General features: G+C 39.1%; 1 long non-coding RNA gene and 1 pseudogene across 3 annotated transcripts in view; one reads left to right on the top strand and one right to left on the bottom strand.

Annotated features, from left to right (window-relative positions):
- Window positions 1–15,518, top strand: part of Gm27243 — a 455,800-nt gene that overhangs the window by 185,638 nt on the left and 254,644 nt on the right. The window lies entirely within an intron of this gene.
- Gm11892 (predicted gene 11892) lies at window positions 5,799–7,173 on the bottom strand (annotated as a pseudogene).

Genomic DNA, 15,518 nt, shown 5'->3' with positions numbered 1-15,518 from the left:
GAATAGATGGAGACAGTAACAAAGCCAGATCTTTGACCAAACAACCAGGAGCACAGTTCATTTCAAAGGTCAGCGCATATTTAAGCCTGCTTCATTACTGCCACCTTTATGCCTGAGATTTTCATTAAAAAAAAAAAAATCAGTTTACCCAGGCTCCTTTAGCATCAGGAAAATGAAAGTGCTGAGTCCTATTTTCATTTGGGGATATCAAAGTTTTATCAAATTATAGAGGTGGCGTTTCAGAGTATTTCATATCTGATCAAGAGAGAAATCCAAAAATAATTTTCTCTTTATTCAGGAGTCTTTGAGGCAGAAGGAATGTTTTATTTTTTATTTAATATTGTGCCCAATTCAATCATGTTGAATTCAGAGAGAAAATAGACATTTAAAAGCAATCTATAATAAAAACTTTGGAGTTCAATATTTTTATTTACAGTTTTTAATGAAAACATCTCAATTTATCTTCTTTTGACATTTACTTGCTGTTTTCTAAAATGATTATATACTAGCTTTTATTTTAAGAATGGTGAACAAGTAAATAATTATAAATATTTACTTTTTATTTGCCTTTAATATTAAAGCAAGGATGCTTTATCTATTTTATAACAAACCTCATTTTACTTACTTTATATATTCAGTATATATATAGGGAAAAGATGATGTGAAATATGTTAGAAATATTAATTTGATCAGTATATATTAAGGAATTCCAAGTGTGTTTTGTTCAGAAATTCTCTTTATACAGTATTTGTTTTAATTAGAACAATTGATCATGGATGAAGTTTTTCATATCTTATTTGCAAAACCTAATATAGAAAATGAAAAAAATTATCTGACATATGAGAGCAAAGCTGCAAACACAGTGCGAAAATACTGTTCTTAATCAAGGCCCTTGATAAGAGAGAGAGAGAGAGAGAGAGAGAGAGAGAGAGAGAGAGAGAAGAGGAGTTTGGTAAGTTGTTTGGAATTGAAGTGCCTGTCGGGCTTCTTAAAAAATGACAACGTGTAGTTAAAAGTTTTAAAACAGAGATGTTGTCTGTCATCTTTTTAGATCATGGAAATTCCTCAGAAAAACACTACCACCCTCAAGTTATGTAGCAGAATGTGTGCACGTATATATGCATATATTGATGATACTTTAAGCTGGATTATTTTAGGTTTGGCATTCTCATATTCTTGAAATGAATAAATGCATTATAACTGTGAGTGAGAGAGGGAAATATATGTGTGTGTGTGCACGTGTGTGTATGTACACATATATACTTGAATACTTTTAGATTTGTGTATATATATATATATATATATATAGAGAGAGAGAGAGAGCAAAACTATTAGATACATTGTTAATAATGTTATAATATTGTTAATAAAATAGTTATAAACTATTTTCTAGTAATGAGGAAACCAACAAACCAACATGGCTTAAAACCCATTTATGTACTCTGAATCTGGACTATTTCCCTGGGTTCTAAAAGCTGCTTAGAGTTGCTGCCTTCCTGTTTGATTTTAGAAGAGTGATCTGTACAAAGAATATGAGAATGTTCTAGAAAATGTATTAACAGGGTTTTAGGATAAAAAACCCCACATGACATGTAAAACATGACAAATCTGGCAGAAATAGAACCTCAAATCCCTTTGGCTACCTAGCCACATAAATCTACCTGGAGAATGGCTGTTGGTCTCCTCTCTGACGGTTAAGTGAAGTGCTGCTGATTCTTATAAACCGTAATGTGACTATAATGTAGACTTAAAATAATCTTTCTTAAATGCTGTTTAGAATGACAGAAAGAAAGGAATGCATTGATTAGGAAGCTGTGTGGTGACATGTTAAAGGAGGTAACCATGTATTGATTGTCTCACATAACCTTTTTGATGATGCTGAGAGAGAGACAATGCAGGATGCTTCAAGAGATTCGAGACTTATATCTTCAAAAACGTAACTGGTAACATTTAACTAACCAGTACTTGGTCCTAGGTTATCATACTACATTTCCTTTTATTCCCTCCTTGGTGTGTTAGAAATTTTTTGGCTTCCTTTGTGGGCTTGCAGTTGTTACCTGCATTAAAAAACAACCACCCATTTCCTTCCGACCAGCTGTTCATCCCAACACCATTATCACTTGTAACAGGGAGACTTAAGCCATTTGTGTGTGTGTGTGTGTTGGTTTTAACTCAATTGTAAAAATGGAGGCTTTATATGTGAAAAATCAGTTTGTGCCAGTTTTGAATAATGGAGATTATTCTTGTGATGTGATATTTAGTGACAATAGCTTTAAGTATGTCAATCATGGTAGGAATAGAAATTATAACCAGATTGATTGCTCAAAAACCCGAATTTAAAAAGTTTACTGTACAACAAAGACTTCAGAATTACATTGTTATTTTTTTCTTCAAAATCAATTTCTGAGAGGTTCAAAGATCAAATACTAGAGGCAAAGAAAGTCAGGTGAGTCAGGCATTTCATTCTTTACTGTGGCTTTTCACTTCGCAAACCTAGCATGACCATGGTTTGAAATGATGCAAGTGAAAACAGTATTTCAAAGTCTGTTTCCTTTTCAAAGCTGAAAAATCCACTTCAAATGATGGCTTACAGGTAGAAGTGACCTCGAACTCTTTCTTAGAATTTGAGTTAGGTTTATACGTGCAGGTAGATGATCTTTGGCTTCACTTTAGAATTCGGGGTAGAGATTCTGGAAACTGAATAGCCCTTTATAGGAGCTCAGTGCCTGCTACAGTGTAGCTGTCAGAGGCGACTGTAACTGTGGCTGTGCACGACGCTTTGCATCATATGCATTTGCTTATTAATCTGAGGTGTTTAGCCGTACAGTTGTAAGATAATAATTTCCAAAATGGTTATTTATGTGGACTATGTTAAAATATCCCACCTTCTTCAATGATCTCCACCTCCTAGCTTCCATTTTTAAAAATAAACACCTTAGGCTTCAAGCAGCATGATTACTTAATACAAAAATAAAGACAAGAGCTGGGAATGTAACTCAGTGGTAGAGAACGTGCTTAGCTTGCTTTCAAATCCCCAGTATTAACAAAATAAGAATAACCAGGGTAAATGGCAGGGTCCCCCTTTCGCTAACCAGGCCCCGTTAACATTACATTCGACCACATTAAAATGTTCTACAAACTCCATGATAAAAATCTGAATCTCTGAAGGTTGGCAAGAAATCTGGCACAATGAAGATAAATCTCACTTGTAGATTTTTCGAGGATTGAAACACTTCTACCTCACCATGCAAAGAGGAAAAGACACATTTGCAAGCTATTGCTCAAGAAACACATTTACATCTGAGTTGATGCTATTTGAAGGTTTTAAGAGGCACAGAAATGATACGTGTGCCTCACCACTCCAGACCTCAGCAAACAGATCCCACGTAGTGAAGTAGATGAAAGGGTGACGGGCACAGCACACTTTCTTATACATTAACACTTTCAATAAAAGGGGAAGGCAGCGCTGCACAGACTTCATGGATTTAACCCAGGATTCTACTCACAAAGGAAAAGAACATACTTTTAGGGAGAGTGTTGGCTCTATCTAAAATGATAGCATATTTTAAATAATGCAGGGATTATATTTCTGTAGAATCAGAATTGGTCATTTTGATGTTTGGCTTGACTTTCTAATACTTTGTATTTTTCTTCATACTAAGTTAAATACTGCAGAATTCTTATTCATCTTTTCTTTATCAGAATTCATGTTTTTAGCTATGAATCCTCATGTGGCTATTTGTACATTTAGAATTATAAATGATAGATTTTATTTTTCTACCATATACTGAAATGTAGGCTCTTGGATATACAGGTCCAGACTAATTTTAGAACGGGAGTTTAAAATTTCACAGTTCATTATTAATCTGCAAAGCTAAACATCTGAGCTAGTGATTGAATTACTAAAGAAATTCTGAAACAAAATGCTCTTAGCTGTAAGTCTGGTCTCTGTAGGTCCACTTTTAGAATTGCTTGTGGTTTATATGGATTATTTTTAAGGGAAGTACTTGTACAAAAGTTCAAGGGTGTGATATTTACATGTTCCCTTTACATAGCACACAACCTGATTTGTGAGGAAATGAAGGGAATTTAAATTAAAATTTTAGGCCATGAATGTAAAATTGCTGAGTATTTTGACATAGCACAGGGTCGGGGAATTTTTTTTTAAAGTCATCCATATAGTAGTGGAACTTTTAATAAACAATAGTTCTAAGACAATTTCTTTATGGAAACAGAATAGTATTTATGGAGTGATATTGTGAGTACGTTAAGTAAAATGAAATAAGATTAGCTTTATTCTTCCTATAGACCTTCAGAGGTTTAGTTGCCTGAATTACCACTTCTTCCAATTTGGTTTTCACTCCACTCAGGCATTTCATTAACCTGTTCCTGGCTCTGTCGCTGGTCTGCAGAAAAACCAGGCAGAAGCTTTTCTGAACAGATTGTTGACAGTGTTCGCTGTCAGATGTGTTTCTGAGTCCAAGGGCTGTGGTTACATTAGAGTGTTAGAGCATTCATGTTCATTTTGGTTAAATGATATCATATAAGTTGATGCTATCTAATAATATTTAAATAAAAGTTATGAGGTAGTATTAGATAAGAAATATTTTAAGCAGTAGTTTCTCTGAAATTATTTTGACTGTTTCAGATCTGGAATAAAGACATCAACATTGAGGCACATTCCTAAATTTTGCTACTTATGCAGTGAATTATTGGATTTGTAAGTAAAACTTTTTGTAAAATGGTTGATTTCCTCTCCAAATTAGGTGTAAGGTGCTCAGAGGAAGGGCATAAAACATTGTAAGCAGATGTAATCATACATTTCCCTGGGTATAATAAAATTCTCCTTTTCATTCATTAAAACGCTCAGTTCTATCCTGGTGAAATAAATTACATGAATAAAGTTGGCACTGAAATGCATAAAATATATTTTTACATTAAAATTATATTTACTTTGGATTTTAGTTTGATATGTTTGCATTGCTCAATAGAGCATTTTGGTTCAGGTAAGAGAACTTTAAAATCTGCACTGGCTAAAAACAAACAAACACTCTTTGAATTTGAAATTTAAAAGCACTTCATAGTTGTGTGGTTCAGGCAAAGGTTTAAAAGTCCAAGGCCAACTGTGAGTCCATAGTTGGAAGCTAATCTAGGCACATGAAAGTATCTCACAAAAGAGAAAGTCAGAAAAAGAGAGAGAGAAAAAGCAGCATTTTGAAGTTCAACTTTCTATCCAACACTCTTTGGTTTGAGTTTATTGGTTGTTATCCTTCTGAATGAGAAAGAATGTGCTCACCACTTGTGCATAGCAGTCTTTTCTTGTGTCGGGATGTTGTAAGATGCCAATTGCTTCCGTCTTTTGCTTATTTTGAGATTGCTGTCTTGCTTGCTTGTTCATTTCGAGATCAAATCCACCTGACAGTGAGTATTATTTGCTATGTTGTGTTTGGCAGTAAGAAGAAGCCACTAGAATGTCACTCATTAAGAACCACCTTGTGAGGACCATCAAAACTCAGCTCTCCATTTCTCCATTTCTTCATATCTACATTTTGCTTTTCTGATCTGGTAAAATTTTTAGATACAGTTCAGCCAACACCTCTTCAGAAGGCCTGGCACTATTTTAGATTCCTTCATGGAAACAGAGAAACGAGACAAGGAGTCTTGAAACTTCTATTCGAGTGGCACTAGGAAAGCAAGGACTTTATATACTTTCTACCTTAAGCACACCATTGGATCAAAGTGCTTGCCTTTGATTGACTTTCCCATCAGACTTGCTATTTCTGAGATTTTTTTCCCCCACAAATATTTATTGAGTGCCTGCCATGTGCCAGGCACTGTTTACCCCCAATGAGAAAACAAAACGAAACAGAAGCAGGACAGAGACAGCAGAAAGAAATGGGAGGAGGACAAAGGGCAGTTGGAGAAAGCTGAGGGAACTAAGCAGCCTGGGGTGATGCAGGGCTCCCTGGCTTAGGCCTCTTCTGCCTCGTCTCTGAAATCCTCTTCCTCTTCTGTGGTAGCATCCTGGTACTGCTGATATTCAGAGAAGAGGTCATTCATATTGCTCTCAGCTTTGGTGAACTCCATCTCGTCCATGCCCCCACCTGTGTGCCATGGAGGAAAGCCTTCCGGTGGAACATTGCTTTACACTGCTCAGAGGTGCACTTGAAGGTCTCCTGGATGGCCATGCTGTTCCCAATGAAAGTGACTGCCATTTTGAGGCCACGTGGTGGGATGTCACAGACAGATGTCTTGACATCGTTGGGGATCCATTCCACGAAGTAGCTGCTATTCTTATTCTGCACATTGAGCATCTGCTCATCCACCTCCTCCATGGACATCCGATCACGGAAGACAGCTGCAACTGTGAGGTACCAGCTATGGCATGTGTCACAGATGGCCATCGTATTCTTGTCATCGAAGACCTGCTAGGTAAGTTCAGGGATAGTGAGCGCCCGGTACTGCTGGCTTCCATGGCCATTGAGAGGGGTGAATCCAGGTATGAAGAAGTGGAGGCATGGGCATGGCACCATGTTGACAGCCATCTTTTGAAGGTCAGCGTTAAGCTGGCCTGGGAAATGGAGGTGGCTGAGACGGGATGGTTCTGATCTCCATAGGTTGGTGTGGTGAGTTTGAGAGTGCTGAAGCAGATGTTGTAGAAGGCCTCGTTGTCAATGCAGTAGGTCTCATCCGTGTTCTCCACCAGCTGATGGACAGACAGGGTGGTGTTGTAGGGCTTAACCACGGTGTCAGACACTTTGAGTGAGGGTACCATGCTGAAGGTATTCATGATGCGGTCAGGATATTCTTCTCTGATCTTGCTGATGAGCAGGGTGCCCATGCCAGAGCCCGTGCCTCCACCCAGTGAATGGGTCAGCTGAAAGCCTTGCAGGCAGTCACAGCTCTCTGCCTCCTCTGCACCATATCCAAGACAGAGCCAACTAGCTCAGCTCCCTCTGTGCAGTGGTCCTTAGCTCAGTTGTTGCCTGCCCCAGACTGACAAAAACAAAGTTGTCTGGTCTGAAGATCTGGCCAAAGGGACCTGAGTGAACAGAGGCCATAGTTCCAGGTTCTAGATCCACCAAAACAGCTCGAGAAGCATACTTGCCACCTGTGGCTTCATTGTCGTATAGAGAGATTCGGTCCAGCTGCAGGTCGCTGTCCCCATGGTAGAAGCTTTCTGGAACTCTCTAGGTTTCACAGTCCACAGCTCTTCCCTGTCTTGGCCCTTCACAGCTACCCCCCTCCCATTTTCTGTAGTTTTAGCTCTCCATGGCTGTCCCACCTTCTCTTCTACAAACCTTTCTAGCCTCGGCTTTCTAGAATTCACAGTCTCAGGTCCCGGGACCTTGGAACTCTTCAGAAGCCTTCTAGTTCCCACTGGGTGTGTCTGGGTCTGGCAACCCCAACAGTTTCTGGTGCTTGTGTTACCAACTCAGAGCACTCTACTTGTGATAAAGACCACAGATATGAAGAAAAAACAGTTGAATGAGGTTTTATAGGTGTCTAAGTTATATTCACTTGTGTGTTTGTGTGCAGGTATGTATGCATGAGCTCACACATGTGTGAAGTGCAAGTATGGTGAAGACAGGCATCTCCTGGTCTGTTCTAGGAACAGTATGAAGAGAGCTGCTTACCTATCCAGTCATACCTTCATAGTAATTGTCATTGGTAAAGGTGGCATTCTTTATCACTGGACTCAGGATAGGTTCAAGGAAGTATCAAAGCAACTGTGGGCAGGGTGGGGAGAGGTTTTACCAGAGGGTCAACTAAAGTTCTTATAGCCTAAGTGCCTAGAATTTCTGATAGAGTGGCCATAAAAGTCTCCTGAAGAAAAGTGGTGGTCATAAGACTGTCACTTGGGTGTCTGTGGCGTGTGTCTTTGGGTGATAATGCTGGTTTGATGTCTCTAGTATTGATTAGATGGCAGGGGGTTTCCTTCAGCAACTAGGAGGTGTCTAAAGCGATGATAGTTGTCATGCAGACAACTGGATGAACTCCAGAGCAAGCTGTTGCTTGACTGACAGCTTCAGAAATTTTGATAAATGTGATGGAGGGGAAGCTGTGGCTGCTGCTTACCTCAGTGAACCTGGAAGATTGGCAGAACCACCCACAATCTGACTGGATTTAGGGTTCCTGAAGATCTCAACAGGAGTTTTTATTTGGCCTCCATCCCTCCCACCTGGGGTAGTTGTCCAGTTCTGCTTCTAGGCAAGGACTAGTAAGGAGAGATTTTGGGCAAGGGCCTGGCAGTTGTTAGTCTAGTAGCTGGAATTCAGCAGTCATTGACCATTTCAGTCATTATGAAAACAGTCAGGAGTGTTTCAATCAAAGGAATGTGAGATTAACGTACACTTCAAAGAACTTTATTTAACAACTCCTAGAAAAATAACCTTCGGAAGGGTGGGGTCCTCCTCTGTCTCATTGACTTGGGTTCTTGGTTCACTGGTCACTCTGTTTATCCTCCTTTGCCAATGTTTCTTTTTTTTTTTCCAGGGCTCTTTATGCCTGGTCTCATTATGTGGTCCTTGCTCTCCTCCTCCTCCACTTATACTTCCTGTGCCAGCTCAGAATTCTGTGACTTTATTATTTATTTATTTATTTATTTATTTATCTATTTATTTATTTATTTATTTATTATTTTTTCCTTTTTTAAAATTAGTTATTTTCTTCAATTACATTTCCAATTCTAAAAATTCCAATCCCAAAAGTCCCCCATGCCCTCCCCTCCACTCTCCCCTAACCCTACTCTCACTTCTTGGCCGTGGCATTCCCCTGTACTTAGGCATATAAAGTCTACAAGACCAATGGGCCTCTCTTTCCACTGATGGCCGACTAGGCCATCTTCTGATACATATGCAGCTAGAGACATGAGCTCTGGGGGGTACTGGTTAGTTCATATTGTTGTTCCACCTATAGGGTTGCAGACCCCTTCAGCTCCTTGGGTACTTTCTCTAGCTCCTCCATTCAATAGCTGACTGTGAGCATCCACTTCTGTGTTTGCTAGGCCCCCGCATAGCCTCACAAGAGACAGCTATATCAGGATCCTCTCAGCAATATCTTGCCAGTGTATGCAATGGTGTCAGCATTTGGAGGCTGATTATGGGATGGATCCCCGGGTATGGCAGTCTCTATATGGTCCATCCTTTTGTCTCAGCTCCAAACTTTGTCTCTGTAACTCCTTCCATGGATGATTTGTTCCCAATTCTAAGAAGCAGCAAAGTGTCCACACTTTGTTCTTCTTGAGTTTCATGTGTTTTACAAATTGTATCTTATATCTTCGATATTCTAAGTTTCTGGGCTAATATCCAGTTATCAGTGAGTACATATCATGTGAGTTCTTCTGTGACTGGGTTACTTCACTCAAGATGATACCCTCCAGGTCCATCCATTTGCCTAGGAATTTCATAAATTCATTCTTTATAATAGCTGAGTAGTACTCCATTGTGTAAATGTACCACATTTTCTGTATCTATTCCTCTGTTGAGGGACATCTGGGTTCCTTCCAGCTTCTGGCTATTATAAATAAGGCTGCTATGAACATAGTGGAGCATGTGTCCTACTTACCATTGTAACATCTTCTGGATATATGCCCAGGAGAGGTATTGTGGGATCGTCTGGTAGTACTATGTCCAGTTTTCTGAGGAACCACCAGACTGATTTCCAGAGTGGTTGTACAAGCTTGCAATCCCACCAACAATGGAGGAGTGTTCCTCTTTCTCCACATCCTCACCAGCATCTGCTGTCACCTGAATTTTTGATCTTAGCCATACTGACTGGTGTGAGGTGGAATCTCAGGGTTGTTTTGATTTGCATTTCTCTGATGATTATGGATGCTGAACATGTTTTCAGTGCTTCTCTGCCGTTCGGTATTCCTCAGGTGAGAATTCTTTGTTTAGATCTGAGCCCCATATTTTAATGGGGTTATTTGATTTTCTGGAGTCCACCTTCTTGAGTTCTTTATATATACTGGATATTAGTCCCCTATCTGATTTAGGATAGGTGAAGATCCTTTCCCAATCTGTTGGTGGCCTTTTTGCTTTATTGACGGTGTCTTTTGCCTTACAAAAGCTTTGCAATTTTATGAGGTCCCATTTGTCGATTCTCGATCTTACAGCACAAGCCATTGCTGTTCTATTCAGGAATTTTTCCCCTGTGCCCATATCTTCGAAGCTTTTCCCCACTGTCTCCTCTATAAGTTTCACTGTCTCTGGTTTTATGTGGAGTTCCTTGATCCACTTAGATTTGACCTGACTACAGGGAGATAGGAATGGATCAATTCGTATTCTTCTACATGATAACTGCCAGTTGTGCCAGGTTCATTTGTTGAAAATGCTGTCTATTTTCCACTGGATGGGTTTAGCTCCCTTGTCAAAGATCAAGTGACCATAGATGTGTGGGTTCATTTCTGGGTCTTCAATTCTATTCCATTGGTCTACTTGTCTGTTGCTATACCAGTACCATGCAGTTTTTATCACAATTGCTCTGTAGTACAGCTTTAGGTCAGGCATGGTGATTCCCCCAGAGGTTCTTTTATCCTTGAGAAGAGTTTTTGCTATCCTAGGTTTTTTTGTTATTCCAGATGAATTTGCAGATTGCTCTTTCTAATTAGTTGAAGAATTGAGTTGGAATTTTGATGGGGATTGCATTGAATCTGTAGATAGCTTTTGGCAAGATAGCCATTTTTACTATATTGATCCTGCCAATCCATGAGCATGGGAGATCTTTCCATCTTCTGAGATCTTCTTTAATTTCTTTCTTTAGAGACTTGAAGTTCTTATCATACAGATCTTTCACTTCCTTAGTTAGAGTCACACCAAGGTATTTTATATTATTTGAGACTATTGTGAAGGGTGTTGTTTCCCTAATTTCTTTCTCAGCCTGTTTATCCTTTGTTTAGAGAAAGGCCATTGACTTGTTTGAGTTAATTTTATATCCAGCTACTGCACTGAAGCTGTTTATCATGCTTAGGAGTTCTCTGGTGGAATTTTTAGGGTCACTTATATATACTATCATATCATCTGCAAAAAGTGATATTTTGACTTCTTCCTTTCCAATTTGTATCCCCTTGATCTCCTTTTGTTGTCAAATTGCTCTGGCTAGGACTTCAAGTACAATGTTGAATAGGTAGGGAGATAGTGAGCAGCCTTGTCTAGTCCCTGATTTTAGTGGGATTTCTTCCAGCTTCTCACCATTTACTTTGATGTTGGTTACTGGTTTGATGTACATTGCTTTTATCATGTTTAAGTATGGGCCTTGAATTCCTGATCTTTCCAAGACTTTTATCATGAATGGGTGTTGGATTTGGTCAAATGCTTTCTCAGCATCTAAGAAGATAATCATGTGGTCTTTGTCTTTGAGTTTGTTTATATAATGGATTACGTTGATAGATTTCTGTATATTAAACCATCCCTGCATCCATGGAATGAAATCTACTTGGTCAGGACAGATAATTGTCTTGATGTGTTCTTGGATTCAGTTAGTGAGAATTTTATTGAGTATTTTTGCATCGATATTCATAAGGGAAATTGGTCTGAAGTTCTATATCTTTTTTGGGTCTTTCTGTGGTTTAGGTATCAGAGTAATTGTGGCTTCATAGAATGAGATGGGTAGAGTACCTTCTACTTCTATTTTGTGGAATAGTTTGTGAAGAACTGGAATTAGATCTTCTTTGAAGGTCTGATAGAACTCTGCACTAAACCCATCTGGTCCTGTACTTTTTTGGTTGGGAGACTATCAATGACTGCTTCTATTTATTTAGAGGATATAGGACTGTTTAGATCATTAAGCTGATCTTGATTTAACTTTGTTATCTGGTATCTGTCTAGAAAATTTCCCATTTCATCCAGGTTTTCCAGTTTTGTTGAGTATAGCCTTTTGTAGAAGGATCTGATGGTGTTTTGGATTTCTTCAGGATCTGTTATGTCTCTCTTTTCTGATTTCATAAATTAGGATGCTGACCCTGTGCCCTCTAGTGATTCTAGCTAAGGGTTTATCTATCTTGTTGATTTTCTCAAAGAAATAGCTCCTCATTTGGTTGATTCTTTGAATAGTTCTTCTTGTTTCCACTTGATTGATTTCACCCCTGAGTTTGATTATTTCCTGCCGTCTACTCCTCTTGGGTGAATTTGCTTCCTTTTGTTCTAGAGGTTTTAGGTATGTTGTCAAGCTGCTAGTGTGTGCTCTCTTTAGTTTCTTTTTGGAGGCAGTCAGAGCTATGAGTTTTCCTCTTAGAAATGCTTTAATTGTGCCCCATAAGTTTGGGTATGTTGTGGCTTCAATTTCATTAAACTCTAAAAAATCTTTAATTTCTTTCTTTATTCCTTCCATGACCAAGTTATCATTGAGAAGAGTGTTGTTCAATTTTCATGTGAATGTTGGCTTTCTATTATTTGTGTTGTTATTGAAGATCAACATTAGTCCATGGTGATCTGATAGGATGCATGGGACAATTTCTATATTTTTGTATCTGTTGAGGCCTGTTTTGTGACCAATTATATGGTCAATTTTGGAGAAGGTACCAAGAGGTTCTGAGAAGAAGGTATATCCTTTTGTTTTAGGATAAAATGTTCTGTAGATATTTGTTAAATCTATTTGTTTCATAACTTCTGTTAGTTTCACTGTGTCCCTGTTTAGTTTCTGTTTCCATGATCTGTCCATTGATGAAAGTGGTGTGTTGAAGTCTCCCACTATTATTGTGTGAGGTGCAATGTGTGCTTTGAGCTTTACTAAAGTTTCTTTAATGAATGTGGCTGCCCTTGCATTTGGAGCATAGATATTCAGAATTGAGCGTTCCTCTTGGAAGATTTTACCTTTGATGAGTATGAAGTGTCGCTCCTTGTCTTTTTTGATAACTTTGGGTTGGAAGTCGATTTTATTAGCTATTAGAATGACAGGTCTATCTTGTTTCTTCACACCATTTGCTTGGAAATTTCCAGTCTTTCATTCTGAGATAGTGTCTGTCTTTTTTCTTGAGATGTGTTTCCTGTAAGCAGCAAGATGTTGGGTCCTGTTTGTGTAGCCAGTTTGTTAGTCTATGTCTTTTTATTGGGGAATTGAGTCCATTAATATTAAGAGATATTAAGGAAAAGTAATTGTTGCTTCCTATTATTTTTGTTGTTAGAGTTGGCCTTCTGTTCTTGTGGCTGTCTTCTTATAGGTTTGTTGAAGGATTACTTTCTTGCTTTTTCTAGGACGTGGTTTCTGTCATTGTATTGTTTTTTTTTTCTTTCTGTTATTATTCTTTGAAGGGCTGGATTCGTGGAAAGATAATGTGTGAGTTTGGTTTTGTTGTGCAATAATTTGGTTTTTCCATCTATGGTAATTGAAAGTTTAATTGGGTATAGTAACCTGGGCTGGCGTTTGTGTTCTCTTAGGGTCTGTATAGCATCTGTCCAGGATCTTCTGGCTTTCATAGTTTTTGGTGAAAATTCTGGTGTAATTTTGATAGGCCTGCCTTTATACATTACTTGACCCTTTACCCTTACTGCTTTTAATATTCTATCTTTATTTAGTGCATTTGTAGTTCTGATTATTATGTGTCGGGAGGAATTTCTTTTCTGGTCCAGTCTATCTAGAGTTCTGTAGGCTTCTTGTATGTTCATGGGCATCTCTTTCTTTAGGTTTGGGAAGTTTTTTTCTATAATTTTTTTGAAGATATTTGCTGGCCCTTTACGTTGAAAACTTTTATTCTCATCTACTCCTATTATCCATAGGTTTGTTCTTCTCATTGTTTCCTGGATTTCGTGGATGTTTTGAGTTAGGATCTTTTTGCATTTTGCATTTTCTTTGATTGTTGTTCCCATGTTCTCCATGGAATCTTTTGTATCTGAGCTTCTCTCTTCCATCTCTTGTATTCTGTTGATGATGCTCACATCTATGGTTCCAGATTTCTTTCCTAGGGTTTCTTTCTCTAGCGTTGCCTCACTTTGGGTTTTCTTTATTGTGTCTACTTCCCTTTTTAGGTCTAGTATGGTTTTGTTCATTTCCATCCCTGTTTGGTTGTGTTTTTCTGGTTTTCTTTAAGGACTTGTAACTCTTTAGCAGTGTTCTTCTGTATTTCTTTAAGTGAGTTATTAAAGTCCTTCTTTTCTTTTCTTTTTTTTTTTTTTCTTAAAAGAACCACATTTAATTAAGGCTGGCTTACAGGTTCAGAGGTTCAGTTTATAATCATCCAGGCAGGAACATGGCGGCCTCCAGGCAGGCATGGTGCAAGAGGAGCTGAGAGTTCTACATCTTCATCTGAAGGCTGCTATGAGGAGATTCACTTCCAGGCAGCTAGGATGAGGGTCTTAGAGCCCACGCTCACAGTGACACACCTACTCCAACAAGGCCACATCTCTTAACAGTGCCAGTCTCTGGGTCAAGTATATACAAACCATCACAACCAGGATATCTGTTTGGGACTTCTGATCCACAGAAACAATTAAAGTCCTTCTTGATGTCCTCTACCATCATCATGAGATATGCTTTTAAATCTGGGTCTAGCTTTTCAGGTGTGTTGGGGTGCCCAGGACTGGGTGAGTTGGTAATGCTGCGTTCTGATGATGGTGAGTGGTCTTGGTTTCTGTTAGTAAGATTCTTGCCTTTGCCTTTCACCATCTGGTAATCTCTGGAATTAGTTGTTATAGTTGTCTCTGTTTAGAGCTTGTTCCTCTCATGATTCTGTTAGCATCTATCAGCAGACCTGGGAGACTAGCTCTCTCCTCTGATTTTCAGTGGTCAGAGCACTCTCTGTAGACAAGCCCTCCTCTTACAGGGAAGGTGCACAGATATCTGGTGTTCAGACCTGCCTTCTGGCAGAAGATGAAGGCCCGAAACAGGGCCTGTCCCAGAAGCTGTGTCACAACAGTCTGTCCCAGAAGCTGTTAGCTTCTGTAGTCCACACTCTCACCTGTGCAGACTAGTCTCAGAGTGATTCAGGAACCAAGATGGCGTCCCCAGGTACTCTGGCAAAGCCCTCCTTGGCGGGGTGGACATATTTCCTCTGGCAGGAAAGGTGCCCCAATGTCTGGAGCCTGAAACGTGGTCTGTCTCAGAAGCTGTCTTCTAGGGACCTTGGGGGTGTTCACCAACTCCGCTCCCAAGGTGACCAGGTGCTGGAACCGACCTGAAGGGATTTGTGACCCTGGTCAGGCCCGCTTTTCTGCTTCCCTAATGCTGTCTCAGGTCCTGAGCTATTGGATTGTAACAGAAGTGTTCCACTCACTGGTGGTCCAACGATCATGTGGAGAGTCCTCTAGGGGACCTTGGGGATGTCTGTCCACTCCATGCCCAAGGTGACCTGGTCGAATTCTGTGACTTTAATGCAATCTTTAATTCATATCACTTGAGTCACTGATTATAAGGTTGAAATGTGATGTACTATTATTCTCATACTACAAAAGGGAAAAGGCCTTCCAATTTTCTTGGTAGGACAGCATCGATTGTAAAGAAAATTCCTACTTAACCATGGTAAAACTTTTAGAAAATGTATCATAATTAATATAATATGGCAAATACCTTCACATTTATTCTAA

Source organism: Mus musculus, chromosome 4 (assembly GCF_000001635.26).
Source record: "Mus musculus strain C57BL/6J chromosome 4, GRCm38.p6 C57BL/6J".
Lineage (NCBI taxonomy): Eukaryota > Metazoa > Chordata > Mammalia > Rodentia > Muridae > Mus > Mus musculus.
This window is presented reverse-complemented; position numbering and strand designations above follow the sequence as displayed.